The 16,484-nt window shown below is 36.5% G+C and overlaps 1 protein-coding gene across 5 annotated transcripts in view; it reads left to right on the top strand.

Annotated features, from left to right (window-relative positions):
• The window catches only part of wge (BAH domain and coiled-coil containing protein winged eye), a 253,125-nt gene that overhangs the window by 143,237 nt on the left and 93,404 nt on the right, over window positions 1-16,484 (top strand). The window lies entirely within an intron of this gene.

The following is a 16,484-nucleotide window of genomic DNA, read 5'->3' as shown; positions in this document are numbered from 1 at the left end:
AGTAAGTGTAAAAACGAAAGTTACGAGAACAGGCGATAATGTCTTTTAAGGTATTATTTAACGCTGGAAAAGAGGTTATTAGGCGTTTGTAGTGTAATTTTTCTTTACAGATTTTTCCACCATGAGCACTATCTCAAAAAAACATTGGTCAGAATAGAGAGCTTTTATTGGTTGGTTGAAGTATAGAGTCTCTTTTCAGCACTGAGGCTGTAAGACACATGGACGTACAGTTTAAAGTGGAATTTTAGCGAACCGCCGTAATGCGTTCAAATTTGAAGTCATTTCCTCCGAAAATCGAATCCAAGACGAACATTAATGATTAGGAGAAAATACTGTGCTGTTGTCACTGTTATCATTCCTCCCCTCCGCATGTTTGCTATCCATCTGAAGTTTCAGCGATCTGCAATGTTATAGGAAAAGTAATTCTGTCATTGCACACGTTTTTTTTTTCTGTAAAACTGTCGTTGCAGTTCTTTTCTGAGTGGACCACTTGGTTATGTAAGAAATGACTCATATGTGGGCAGTTTAAAATCAGAATTTAAAAACTACCATATATATCTACATCCTGCAGCATTATAGAAATTACAAAATTGTCATTGTTAACAACGGTGGCAAAGTAGTATGTTATTATACGGTGTAAAGGAAGTTTTTACATTATATTACTACAGTTCGATGATTGAAACAGATGTTAAGATTATATATTTTGGATACTTTGCACAGATATATTTGTAATTTAATAACTAAGTCTTTTGGTATTCCATTCGTCTTTTATTCTATTTGAATTAATGCATCAAAGGTTACAAATGATAAAGAAGGCAGTTTGCATAAAATGAAACATGGATGGAATATCAATGTTTTATATGTTTAATTACATGTTGCGATTATTTATTAAAATATAGATAACGTATGTTTTGAATCATTCATATTGTGTGCTTAGTAGGAATAGTTAAAATGCAAATAAAACTGATTGCAATAGATGGAGAAAAATAAATAGCGTAAACAAAATTAAAGTGACAAATTTTTACTATCAATATCACAAAAAATTAAATAGTACCCTATTGCCAGCAACTCAATCTCTATGGTCTAACACGCTTTCTTAAATTCTCCTGCAAGTTCTGTAAAAAAGAACAACGCTTATTTTTAAACTTACTCGCTACTTATGATCTCTGGTATTTTCCCGGGAGATAGAAACTATTAAACCATGTTTTGATATCTTTTCAATACGGACTTTTAATTGTTGACTTGGGAGCCTGGTGATTTAGTTGTAGAGCGCCCACCCCATGCGATGGGTCTCTGGTTCGATCCCACCCAATGTGAATTTGCGATGGTCAACATCTTATCATTTAGTTTTCTCGGGGTTCTCCCATTTTCTCGTACATTCTCACTCCACCAATTATACTCTAAACTATGGGAAATCTTGTAGAACGACTGTGTCCGTCTGTTTAGGCAAGTATCAGAGCAAAAGCTGTAAGAGATATCGAGAAGAGGTTCTTTTTTTTTTTTTTCTTCAATTGATTCATTATTGCAAGAATAACCTCCGTTAACCTTATATTAACACAGGAAGTGATAGAAATAACTGTTTCCGGTTATAACGTTGATCGCCATAGAACAAAACCGGAAATACGCATAGATACAGACAAGTTTTTTTTTTTTTTTTTAATCGACTCAGTACAGTGTCTCAAGAAAGCGTATCATAACAGCCCGTAATACTCTACGAAAACCGGAAGTGGTTGAAATTTACTAGTACTTTCAGTTTCAGTATGGATTTATAGGCTATACTAGATTAAAAACGATAAGGTATATCGAGAAGTGGTTTCTTGCAATTGATTCAGCATCCTAAGAATAGACTATTATCTCTTCCGTTAAACCTATGTCTAAACCGAAAGTGATAGAAATCAACCGTTTTCGATTTTAACGTAGATCACCATAGGAAAAGAAAAGTAATAGATAATGACAAGTGGATTTTTGGAACCGATTCATCGTCTCCAGAAAAGATTCAATCTTCTTCTGTATCTCTCTAATAAAACCAAAAATGATAGAAATGTATCTACTGCTTAACAGGATTCATCTTACACTATCTCTATTTTAGCCGGAAGTTCTATATTTGTTTCAATAATGAATTCACACAGTGTGCAAGTCGATCGTAGTGTCACAGATGTGAAACGAAATTCACTTGTTTCATAACTTTCATTATCTATCATCTTTAGCCCAAAGTGCATAATCGTCAGTCATAAAACTAGAGTTTTCATTTTATTTTTATTTTAGTTGTTAAATGATTTTAAATGTACTTATTATTTTTTTGCTTCATCGAAATTTTAATGACACAATTTTGCGTCGTGACCCCTCTCTCTTGTAACATTCGCACTTATTTTGTATTTGTTGTGAGATCCATCATTACCAGAGGTGGCTTTTGAGGAAATCGGTATATATGCTTGTAAGGATATTTTTTGTATCTATGCGACTTACCTCAAGAGACGCCACCGATTATTATTAAAAATAGAAGCAAATAACATATTTACATTCTTATTATTCGGTATATAATGTAGTATTGACAGTTGAGTTAAAGAACTGAACTGAATATACGTTACATTATTTCGTTTTAGCATCTAAAAAATTCGAAAGTAACTTTCTCATATGTATAAATCATTGATTGAAGTTAAACTTCCTTTTGATAACACCGAGACTATATGAATCGGACATGAGAGTGAAACCAGTATTTTAAGTTTTTATCCGCGACAATTACCCCTACCACCATCACCACCGGGAATTGAACAGGTAATCGCACACAAAGAAAGTAGATTTACGTGCGTTAACCACTTGGCATAAAGACACTTATTAATGGACTGACTAATTTGGTTAATTGTATAATTAGCCTAGTTTAAATATTTAGGCGTCCTCATATTAAGCATCCATTTCTAGAATTCATACAACCAAAGAAATAAGTAGTCTGTATGTGAGATATCTGAGGAATGAGAATATAAGAGATTAAACAATACTACGAAGTTATCTAGTTCACATTGGATAAAATGTCAATACATGTTAGTTTTTTTAAAAGTAATTTTGATGAGGGTTCTTAATTTGGGGGGGGGGGGGGTATGGCGTTATTTTGTTCAATAGTTCTCAGAATTATACGAACATCGCTGAGTATGTATTCGTGTAATATGGAACATACTACCTTTTTTTAAAGAGAAATGTCATTAACATGTAGAAATTCCTCTTTAGTTTTTACATATATTGTTTAAAGGCAAGGTCGTATCTGGAAAAGAATCGAGGAATAAAAACATCTTGAACGAAAATACATATACGTTGTTGAAAATAGTTTAAAAGGGCATTTTGCCTTTGTGAACATGAAAATTTTTCGGGACCTTATCTCCTGTATCCCCTGGTACGGCTTTGAACCAAGTTAAATAAGAATTTGTAAGCAACCCAGACATTGATTGGAAAGCATCCTTGAATAGTATTACTTGCATACAAGAATATTATTACCATCAAATAATTGATAGCTTAACATTTATGAAATGAAATGAAATCTTTCAGTTTTACGTCCCACGATTATGCCGGTTAGGCTAAAGGAGAGGGTAATTATGAGAAATGAATGAAATGGTGGAATGAAGAAGTGGGAGGAAACGGGAAAACCTCGAGAAAACCCACGAGCACGGTGTTTGTCCACCACAACGTCCACACGGCGCGAGCTGGGATCGAACCATGAACCCCAAGCACCGGAGGTGAACGCTCTACCACTGAGCTACCGCGCCCACAGGCTTAACATTTAAAAAATTATTTTATTATATATGCAAAATGAGTGAAACTTTGATATCGATGACTTGGAAGAGGGATTTAACTAAGTCTGTATTTTTTTTTTCTGAAGAAGGTGGTTTTAAAAGTTCAGCGCCGCAGAAGCAAAAGTCGGCCAATGAATGTTGTTTTGTGGAAAAGACCAGTCCAAAAAGGATTGATAGTGCATCATCCATTATTTTTCCTTCCTTTAGTTTATTCAAATTCCTGCAGTTTTTTCATCACATTTAAAGGATATTTTCTACAGCCTTCATTAGGGAATCGGCAGACATGCCGAATATGAATTTAGAGGTTCTCATGGTTAAATGGTTGGTGTTACAGCGTTCGGCGCTGAATACCTAACTCCGATTCCCGGTTGAGAGCTGATAGGATTTGAATCTGGTGTTCAGCTGTGGGTCCACGTTCCATATTAGCCTCGATCTGAAACGGGACGCAAAACTCCAAATCAAGCAACCAATCAACCTAATATCATCGTTTACTCCGATACATGTGTTTCTTTTCCCACCACCATAAATAGTATTCACAGGAGGCGAGGTCTAGAATGTATATAGTCCTTTCAATGGGTCCTCAATAACCCATCCATCATCCTGCTCATTGAGCCAATTTCTAAGAGACTGAAAAATGCGGAGAACACTGTCTTACACAAATACCAGTTGTCGCACCTCTTCCTACCGAATTCTTGGCCACGCAAACATTTATAACATTGCCAAATAACGATTAGCGTTCATGGTATTTCGTAACAGATATTGCCTAGCTCCCTTGTGGCTATATGGGTAGCGCGTACACGCTTCCAGCACAAGAGATCTGGGTTCAATTTCTGGTAGGAGCTCATATGGTTCAGATCCTATGTTAAGTTGTATGTCCACATCTCATATAGCCTCGGTGCTGAAAGAAACGCTAAAATCCAAATCAGCCAACCTGCAGATAGTGCCCAAAAATATGAGAGTTTATACCGCATGAGATTTCCTCTTTGATTCTTTTAACTATCTATAGAGGGACCTCATCTGCTAAATAGTGCTTATGCTTGTTAACGAAACCCCCACATGAAACACACTTCATCACTTTAAAGGATATCCCTTTCATGTAACCGTCATTTCACACAGTTCTATATCCCTGTCAATCTTCAGGGAAAAAAATCTTCGACGTATAATAAGGCTTCCATCCTTGGCCAGTATTTAAGTCCATGCTATTCGTGAACACCTACAGCACAGTGAGTGTAGACTGCTGGTAGACTTGTAGGACTTAGCTCTTTCAGAGTCTCAATTTTTCCACGGACCGCGGCAATCATTAACTTTTTATTATTATTATTGTTTTTGCATTCAGAAGAGCACGTCCACCATGCGCTACCTTTTACCACTATTGCACCTGAATAGCAGACTTCCATACCTCATGTCGTGGAGGAATTTTTGTTTTTCCCTCAATGGTCAGTCGACTAACCATCTTTCACATCTGAAACAAAGAATAAAAAATTATAAAACATAGTTTTTAAAAGCATAAATTATTGTATTAGAGTTTGATTACAATATCTACTAACTCAACAAAATTTAAATGTCTGAAAACTGGAAGTAACTTCCCCCTTACTTTGTATATTCTGTGATGAATATAAATTGAAAAACAAGAGCTCTCCGCTGATCCCGCGGTATTTGATGCACGTTGTCCCGTGGCAGAGCATTAAACTCATTACGAAGAGTCGAATTGCACATTAGTAAGTCCACGACTCATAGCCTCGATGCTGTGAAGAGATGCGAGAATACTTCAAGAAACAAATCTTGTAAAATACTATTCTGGTAGTTACAACGAATCTGTGAAAAAGTAGCGAACATTATTCTTAGTGTTCAACTACGTTTACATATAACGAAGAAGAAAGTTTATGTACTACATTTGCCTGGTTTCAAGGAATATCTACTGAAGAGCTGACTAGAAAATTTCTGTAAAATTATATCCAGTAAATTTGCTGGTAGTTATGACCAGCAAATTTATTGAACATAAGCGTACTAAAATGAAAGAAATAATGTTACATTATCAGCTGATATTTTTGTTATTGAACTTAACGATATGCACTGAAGATAAGGGAAACAGTGATAAATCAAATGGATAATGGTGAAATGAAGAAAATGGGAGGAAAGAAGAGAATTCCGAGAAATCCCACGTACACAGTGTTTAGGCACCACAAACCTCATTTGACAAAAGCTGGAATCGAACCCGAGACCTCACTCACCAGAGGTGAGCACTCTACCACTGAGACATCGGAGCCTTTATTATTATTTTGATGGCGAATACCATTAGTCAACTTGTGGTGTTGTGACATGAATATAAAAGTACCTCGCCAGAGCTTTCTGCAGGGAAAAATTAAAAGAAAAGTGGATTTTCAGGGCCGATTCAACTATATTTTGTACAACGTGATGTCGCCATTAAAAGTTCATTAAGTAGCCATTGCTTAATGCCGAGCGTAGTTCTGTTAGAAGTTTCACCTTAACGGAATGTATAAGTTTCTAGGAAGAAGAAAGTATTAGTAAATTTCTCATCGTTTCAAAACGTAATATTGAATTCAGAAATAATTAGCATCTCGACACAGCACATTATTTAACGAATTTCACACACAAAATGTATTCCACACTCTTCCGTCCTTTCAGTTATTATTATTACAATCTTAGACAATAATTCTTAAAAATCCAAAACTGTTTTGTTCTAAACTGCATACTCAGTTTATTTGTAGATTATCACCCATTTTCACTACGTTCCTATATTGTTTATAGCTCGGGTGTTAAAAGAGATGTGGGACCACGTCCTAAATTGATTCGAACTACACATGTTATTACTTAGTTCGACCTCAGGTCTTTCCAAACAAACCGAAAACGTTAATCACTAAGAAACTCCACAGTGATCACACAGCGGGCATAACTCGTGACAAAGTATGTTGTTGTAAAACCTGTCTAAGCTACCTCTAACGGCTTACAACTCTTAGGTACAGTCTGCGAAGCCAATTTATACTGGAATATTTAACTACTGACAATAATATCAACAAGTGCGGTAAGAGAAGTGGAAGGAAGTCGGCCAGGGCCTATAAATAAGACATTATGCCAGCATTAGCTCGGTAGAACATAAGATGAACCCTCCGTCAGGATAGCCGTCACCGAATGCGAACTCATCTTATGCTCGTATGTAAGTGTTAAAAGTATAAAGCTTTAGTAAATTAATTACAGTGAAAAGTAAGTTTACTTAGATTATTCTCTTCTTTCGCTAACAGGCAAAGAAGAGCAGTCGAATTGAAACTATGGTGTAACCGCTCAGTAGAGTTGTAATTTTTGGGATTTTGGGTTAACAGAACTTGGTCTTTTTTTATTATTTATTTGCTCCACAAGCTTGATTGTGAGATTATTTCTTGTTCATAAGACAGTTTCGATATGAAAGAAGTTAAATGGTATATACAAATTTTACCCGTTAATTATTACATATCATAGCGGCTATGTTATCGATTGGATGTTCGAGCTTAGTAACTGGTTCTCTTCGTTATAAACTTCCCAGTTAGCGTAGGTGCCTTTGGCATAGGAAACCCGGGTTCGATTCTCAGCGGGGGCTTATGTGGTTTGTATTCCACGGTAAGCTGTAGGTCTAAGTCTGATATAGCCTCACTGCTGAGAGGGAAGCTAAACTGAAAATAAAATCAAAATTATAAGTTCTAACTTCCTCTTCGAGTACAGGAGGCATGAAAATGGCTCTAACGATTTTGTTGTTGTTGTTGATTGTTAGTTTAGCGTCCCGTTCAGCAGCGAGGCTATATGAGACGTGGACCTACTGATTAACGTGGAATCCGAACCACATGAGCTCCCGCCGGGAATCGAACCCGGGTCTTCCACGCCAAAGGCGTGTACGCTAACCGCTTAGCCACGAGGGAGCTCGCTCTAACGATTTTGTTTATATTTCAAACATCAATATTTCATTACCAACCTTATAATGTTGTATCAGTGTATTCTCTGGAGAAAAATATTCTTGCGGGTGAGTTCTTTCTGGGCGACTTTTTCAAGCACGAGTCAGTTGAGTTTATTTATACCTCGTAAGTAAATGTTTTATTAATAACCTGATAATACGACATAACTAATTTGTTCTAAAAAGATCCACAAGGGAAAAGTTTACTCTTGAAATGAGTTATTTTCGGACGATTTTCTTAAAAATTACTTAGGTGATTGTTCATACTTTATAAATAAATGTTTCATTAATAATCCTAAAATACGGGAACATCTCTTAGGGGTAGTTAGTCTTGGGTTGAATTTGCTATTGTATATTGAGTATGCAGTGCATATTAAAAATATACACTTATTACGTAGCAGGTTGTATCTATTACTTCAGTTCTCCTGACAATGACACACATGCTGCTTGAAAACTCAGTAAAATTTTGTGGTCATATAGGCCTATTTTTAATTAACGTTTAGTCTGGGAAGGGAGTCACCACCACAGAGCTTGAAAAAATACTTAAATTGTAATACTGCACGTTAATATGAATTTTTATGATTGTATGCTCCTATTTCCTGTAAATGGGTGCAATTCTCGATTTTGGTCTTAGTTATGACTTGTTTTGGGTCGATATCTGCTCCTCAAATAAGTGTTGGTACAGCCTTAAAAAGGTCCTCTTCATGATAATAAAATGTTGGAAAATGGCAGGGACTTAGGATTGAACCGGACCTCTCTACGGATGAAAAGCGAGCACAAAGAAACGAGCTGTACCACGATTGGGTTATTTAGATCTAGTATTTGAGCATTAATGGTGAAATATAATTTGAATTTGATTAAAATATTAGCAGCGATCTGAGATTTGGAGCAATACACACTGCGGTTTATCATGTTATATATATACACTGCGGTTTATCATGTTTTCCTCTTCATGAGATGTCAAGATCTAGAGAAGAAAGGATAAAAAGTAACTTTCTGGACATGTTCTGCTACAAATTTTTGTATAATTGAGAAGGCTTAGAATAACAAGCATCAGATTAAGCAAAATTGCAAAAATTGTCAGCGAGTTTCGAACTCAAACGTAATTTTTTGTTCAGTTTTTCTGTATTATCAGGCAGATCTCGGGATAGCACTTTGTTAAGATAGGTATTATGATTTTGTACTACCTAGTGGCCAGCTGTAGCCTCAGTGATGGCCAGGTTTGCTTCCAGAATATTTTGTTCGGGGGTGGGGATTCAAAAGAGAAACGAGGAAGCTGAACTGGGACACTATTTGGTAAAGAAGCGCCCATTCACAAAGAGTAACATGTAATTTGTTTTGGCTGCGAGGGGTGTTATTCGTATCCGGAGGGGCGCCTTTACTCTTTGACAAAAGAAAACTATTTAATGTCCAAATTAATTTAGATTTTGAATTTTAGTCGAAAGGCTCATGTTTGATTCGATTGTTTGGCGTCCCTTTCAGCACCGAGGATACATGAGACGTAGACAACAGCTTAATGTGGGATCGGAACTATATATAAAAAAAATATATTACTATAAAATTGAAAGTGACTATGTTTGTGACTTAATCTTTTGAGCCACCCGACGGATCTCGATCAAATTTTTGACTTACGGTCTGGCCTTGGAGTGTTTTCAGCTATTCATTTTGGTCTAACTTAGGGGACGGGGAGGAAGGGGAATTATGAAAAATAAATAAAACTCAATAACTTGAACCAAACGACCGATCTCGATTAAACTTTCAACATAGATAAGGTTCGGGCTTGGGATGTTTCTTATCATTTCACATTGATGTGGAAAGGGAAAGGGGAGGGGAGGGGAAGGTAGGGGAGATATACTAAAATCGATGTATATAAAAATAAAAGTGACTGTGTTTGTGAGTTAATAACTCTTGAACCACCCGATCGATTTCAATCAAATTTTCAACATAGATGAGGTTCGAACCTGGAAAGTTTTTTTTTTTTTTTATCATTTCAATGTGACGGTAGATCTGAGGGCGGGAGAGGAGAGGAGGGAAAATATATGAAAATGAATAAAACTTAATAACTCCTGTGCCACTCGACCAATCTCGATCAAACTTTCAACATAAATAATGTTCGGACCTGGGATGTTTTTCATTTCATTTTTACGGTGCAACGTAGTGGAGGAGGAGGGAAGATATATATGTTACAAAAAGAAAAAGAAAAGTGTTTTTGTGACTTCATCACGCTTAAACCACCCGACCAAACACAACCAAATTTTCAACATTAACGAGGTTCGGACCTGGGGTGGTTTTTATTACATCACTTTTACGGTAGAACTTACGGGAGGGGAGCGGAGGGGAGAAATCTATCAAAGAATTAAAACATAATAACTTTTGAACCACCCGACCGAGCTTTATCAAATTTTCAGCATAGGTAACGTTTAGGCCAGGGATAGTTTTTGTCATTTAACTTTCATTGTGCAACCTAGGGAAGGGAAAGGGATATATATGTAAAAAGTAAAAATGAAAGTGACTGTCTTTGTGACTTCATCACTCTTGAACCACCCGAACGATCTCGATCAAATTTTCAACATAGATGAGGTTCAGGCCTAAGATGTGTCTTATAATTTTATTTTGACGGTAGAACTTAGGGGAGGGGGATAGGAGGAGGAGAGATATAAAGGTAAAAAATGTTAATAACTCTTGAACTACCGATCTCGATCAAATTTACAACCTATATGAAGTTTAAACTTGAGATGGTTTTGTTCACATCACTTTGACGGTGTAACTTAAATGTGGGGGAGCGGAGACATTTAAAAATGATCGAAAATGACCGGTATTAGTATCGAATCCATAGTTCTCGGGATCACTAAGATGAACAGTAACACTTCTGATGCCGTTTAAATCCAAATTCAATCCCACTACTTGGGAGAGGGGGAGGGGGTATATATAAAAATTATCGAAATGACCAATATCAGTGTCGAATTCATAGTTTTCGGGGTCGCTGAAATGAACAGTGACACTTCCGATGCGGTGCCCCACAACATGGGGCGGGGAGGATGATATATAAAAATCGTCGAAAATGACCGATATCAAAGAGCGAGTTCGTAATAGTAAAAAGTGACTGACTAACGGAACATATTACTATTTACTTTTAATTTAACCCCGCGAAGCGGGTAATTGATGCTAGTATATACAAGGTGTTTCAAAACACCGACAACGTTTGGGAGGTGATTCCCGACACCAAGATAAGACGAAAGGTATAGACCAACCTGGGTGCACAAGTGCTTCCTTTCGAAGTTATAGGCTTCCGAAAACATTAAAAAATGAAGTTTAAAGGTAAATAGCTCCAAAACTATACAGGACGTATCGTAGTCGGCTCAAGACTTCACTTAAGAACTAATATATGCCCTATCCAACAATACACGTTTCAGAGTCCTGCGGAAGTTTCATAACAATTTTTATAAAGGTAGTTGGTGAGTACTTCAACTTATATGCCCGTAGCCAAACACCCTCTACAAAAAAATCTTTGCGTGAGTACCTTAGAATTCTGAAACATGGATTTTTCTATAGGGCACATATTAGTTCTTAAGTGAAGTCTTGACCCGACTATGATAGATCCCATAGTTTTGGAGCTATGGATCTTTAAACTTCATGTTTTCATGTCTTCGGCAGCCTATAACTCCGAAAGGAAGCATTTGTGCACCCAAATTGGTCTATACTTTTTGTCTTACCTTGGTGTCAGGAATCACCTCCAAAATGTTGTCGGTCAGTGCCGGATCTATAAACCGCAAGACCGCGCGGTGCGGAGGACCCGGACCCTACTGGGCCCAAGACCTTTTAAAGGTCCCCCTGCACCTTGCCTGTAAATATTATTTTTTAAAACACTTGAAAAAAAATATTTTCACAATAGTTTAACTAGAATCAAGTAATGAGCTACCAGGACTGACAATGACGCACGAGATATCTCTTACTTTCGAGGGATTTAAAAATAAACTTATCCGTACATTGTGCCTCTTGCAAGAGTTGCAACACTGCTGAAGTGTTTTTACGATTTTTATATCCAACTGCATCCAGACTTGCAACTCTGGTGTTAAGTCATTTGGAGAAATTGAGATTGTCTTTGAAAAAATACAGGTGCTGCTGTGATGGGTCTGCCTACTCAGATGTTCAGAAGAGACTTCAAGAAATTAAAGAACGAGCTATATATATAAGCCTATTCACTGCGAGGTACAGAATTTAAACCTTGTCATTAATGATACCGTCAAAGGTATAAAAGAAGTTGCCAGTTACTTCACAATGCTCCAGGATTTGTATGTATTTTTTGGCCAAAATAAAAATAGATGGGGTATTCTGTCATCATTAACAGAAGAATCAGATGTCACTGTGAAAAAGTTCAATCCAATCAGATAGATTTTACGGTATCAGTCCATTGTAGCTATCAGGTTGAGGTATGCTGATATAATAAAAACTCTCCGAAAACTTTCATTGACAAGTAAGAAGGCTAATGAGGTATCAGAAGCAGAAGGATTGGCGAAAGTCATGTATTCCTTCGATTTTGAGTTTCTGACTGGTGCTGTCAAAAATATTTTCACAACTGAACATCGTTTTGTGGTGGACAAACACCGTGTGCGTGGGTTTTCTCGGGATTCTCCCATTTCCTCCCACTTTCTTCATTCCACCATTTCATTCATCTCTCATCATCACCGTCTCGTTTAGCCTAACCGGCATAAGCGTGGGACGTAAAACCAAAATTTCATTTCATTTCATTTTTCACATCTGTACATCGCATCGCAACCTCTCCAAACTAAACAAATTGACCTGAGAAACCTTTACGCACTCTTGAAGACAGCCAAGAAAAATTGAAGAAACTGATTGAAGAATATCATCAAATAAAACTAGAGGCCACAGCTGTTGCTACAAAGTGGAAAGTCAACCCTGTGTTCGTTGCAAACAGGCAACCCAAAGTGTTAAACACTTCGATGAACTGGTAGAAGATTGTCGGTTTTCGGACACAGCGAGGCTTGCTTCAGGGTTATGTTTACAATAGACTTCCAGATATAAAATAAGTACCAACAAGACATCCGTCCATCACTACTGTTGTAATTAAAAACCATATTTCGAAGAATAACACTGTTTTTGAATTGGCGGTATTTAGTAGAGGCAATATACGGTTTGACCTGGAAATAATTGCAACACAAATGGTTTTTTCGTCTATCACTTCCAAATAGCGTTGCTAATAATATATTCAAAATCCGCTTTCGTAATGCTTGGGGAAATTCCGCCATCTTGGATTCAATATGGCGGCCACACCGAGACATCGACTCACACTTAAATGACAATATCTACTCACAGATTTAAGCTGAAAACTTCGTTCCTGCGCCATTTTCAAGATAATAGCATACCTTAAGGGATGCAAGTTTGCATGCCTCTATATACCACCGCCATATTGGAAAATGGCGGCGATTATTAAAAATATAGTTTCTTTTTAAATATGCAATAATGTTTTATTGGCAGATAACTCAGAAACTAACAGAGATATGCAGAAATTTCTTGCAATAAACGTAAAAGCTCATGATCTTAGCTTTCCAACGAGGGTACTTATGTTCGTTTATCTTACAAAGCAACGGAGCTAGTCGAATTTATGTGGCAGTGGGTGTGCGATTTTCGATAATATGACTTTTTTCTCAGGTTCCTGCTAGAAGCTAAGTAGACGCAGTATACGGATTGACCAGTAAATAATTGCAACACAAATAATTTTTGAACCAGGATGTGTAACAAGGTGTATTTAGCTACATATTAAAAATCTTCTACTCACCTCCTTGGGGAAAGTCCTCCGAAATTTCGTTGAAATATGACTTCTGAGATTTCGTTCAGATGTCGCTACAGATCGCGATAATCCATCATTGAAATGAAAGAAGATGTGAAAAATTGCTCAAAATTACGATATTTCTTCAGTCCTTGTTATGGTTAACGCTACATGTCTATTTGAAAGGCAAGAATTAAAACAGTGTAGCAACCTCTTCACTGAAAAAATTGTCCTCGTCTTTACAAAGTTTACACCGTTTTCCACATTATCACAAGTTTCTTCCAGGCAATTGTCACTAATTTATATTAGTAATAGACCACGTTTCTGGCATGAATACTTCATGTCTCTATTGTTTTCATGTATGTGTATATAGAATCGATAACAATTAAAACAGTGTAGCTATCTAATCATTAAAATGAATGATCATCTTCATAAAATTCTAGAATTTCTTTACACATTGCACAAGTTTCTCTCACATAATGCCCACATTCAATGTACAAACTATATCTACTTTGCACCGCATACGTGTATGTTCATACCTTATATGCATATTCAATACATAAAAACTACATTAATAACTAAAACTAATAATTTTCATTTTCAAAAACTTCAGTTTTGTCTCACATTATCAAAATATTTAACCAGAAACTGGTCACAAATTGATGTACAAAACTGTCCATACTCCTTGCATCAACACACCATACTGACATAGGTTGGTGTGCTGCTTATTTGCCATTTACTAAATATACATATCCGCAGAAAACTAATTACTAAAACAAGTCGTCTTCATTGTCAGAATGTTCTGATTCCCTTTCTACATTATCACAAGTTTGTCCCAGACACTGTCCACAAAATGGTGTACAAAACAGACCTTACTTCTTGCAAGAACACTTCATGCTTATACAATTTCCATGACAATTACAATGAATGATTTCCAGTATATTATCAGGAGCAGGTTTCCTGTCCATCATCACTGGAAAATACATTCCCTTATGTAGTCGCCATCCCCAATCTTCTGGTCGCATTTGAGAGGATAGACTCTTCCATTCCATGATTTGGTAGTAAACACGCAGAGAATGATATTTAAGTGCATCAGGAGTAGGCGGAAGGTTTTCTGGTCGTACAAAATCTGTTGCTGTACTGATTTTGCTAGGAAACATTCTTATTCTTAAAGCAACAAGAGATTCATCTTCCTTGCATTTGTACAGCCTTGCTGTTGCCTGTTCTCCAGCACGAATAATTTCTTCTTTAAAGGCATTTTTAGAATTAAAAATGGAGATGGATTTCTGAAAGGCCCCATCGGAATTAGCTAGTTGTAATGCCACTTGTTTTCCTTTTCCAAAAAATCGTAATGTTGTATCACAACCAAGAAATACATGGATACATAGAAGATTGTTACAGAGTTCGCCAAGGTCTGTTTTCGTAGATTTAATGTCCCAAAGCCTAGTTTCTGTTTTATAAAACAAAGCATTCGTGTTTGACGGTGATAGACTTAGGAGAAGAATGAGCAGATCAATATCATTTCCAACAACAGAAGTATCTTGGTTTCGTGATTCTTGAATTGCTGTGTTGACTATCAGTGTGTCAGCATCCCTGTCTGAATACAAAACTTGAAATCCAACAGCAGAAAGCTCCAAACCCAATTTTCGAATTAGTCTCTCCCTTTTCATAGAAAGTTTCATTTCTGGAGAAAGGAGCACTTCAGGAGCGCTCAAACCTCTAGTTCTCCTTAGGTGTGTGCAATCCTTTATCGATGGACCACTAATGTAACCATCGAAAATAACTGAAGCGTCACTGAAGTGTGTCTTCATGTAAGAAACGTAGAACTCAAATACTCTTTTGAATATATGATTCACTGGCCAATTGACCTGGTGGAGCAACCACCCACCGTCAATCACATATTTACAAGATGTTGGTGTATTTGAAGGTTAAAGGTGTATTTGTCATTTTCCATAAAGCATTAGCCAGTGCTGATTTATTTGCTGGTCGTAGATTCTCATAATCTTCAAATAAAATTCTTGGAACAGAACAAAGCTCATAGGAGAAAACGTCTTCTAGATTCATGTTTCCTCTCGTAGCAACAATTGCTAATCTTTGGAAAAGCTTGTTATGTTCCATACTGATTGATCTGGTAATTGTATGTATGGATTTCTTGTTTGCCATTGTAATGGCTTTATCCTTCTTCGAAAATATGAACGAGTCTGACGAATTTTCCTTCATTTTCAGTAAAATATTTTGTCCAACACATTTTGCTTTATCAACATTGACACGATCTTGGGCAGTTAAACCGTTCGTAATATTAATAAGTTCCTCTTCAGTTCGGAACGGCTGACATAATGTTAAGAAATCAAGTATTTTTTTTTAGTATCAGCTGCATCCCTACTCATCCTCTTCAATGAAATATCTCTATGCTGGTTGGTGTGCTGCTTATTTGCCATTTACTAAATATACATATCCGCAGAAAACTATGTCAGTATGGTGTGTTGATGCAAGGAGTATGGACAGTTTTGTACATCAATTTGTGACCAGTTCCTGGTTAAATATTTTGATAATGTGAGACAAAACTGAAGTTTTTGAAAATGAAAATTATTAGTTTTAGTTATTAATGTAGTTTTTATGTATTGAATATGCATATAAGGTATGAACATACACGTATGCGGTGCAAAGTAGATATAGTTTGTACATTGAATGTGGGCATTATGTGAGAGAAACTTGTGCAATGTGTAAAGAAATTCTAGAATTTTATGAAGATGATCATTCATTTTAATGATTAGATAGCTACACTGTTTTAATTGTTATCGATTCTATATACACATACATGAAAACAATAGAGACATGAAGTATTCATGCCAGAAACGTGGTCTATTACTAATATAAATTAGTGACAATTGCCTGGAAGAAACTTGTGATAATGTGGAAAACGGTGTAAACTTTGTAAAGACGAGGACAATTTTTTCAGTGAAGAGGTTGCTAC

Source organism: Thermobia domestica, chromosome 11, assembly GCF_964235325.1.
Source record: "Thermobia domestica chromosome 11, izTheDome1.hap1.1, whole genome shotgun sequence".
NCBI classification, from domain to species: domain Eukaryota; kingdom Metazoa; phylum Arthropoda; class Insecta; order Zygentoma; family Lepismatidae; genus Thermobia; species Thermobia domestica.
The sequence above is the reverse complement of the archived record's forward strand: the minus strand, read 5'-3'. Positions and strand labels throughout refer to the sequence as shown.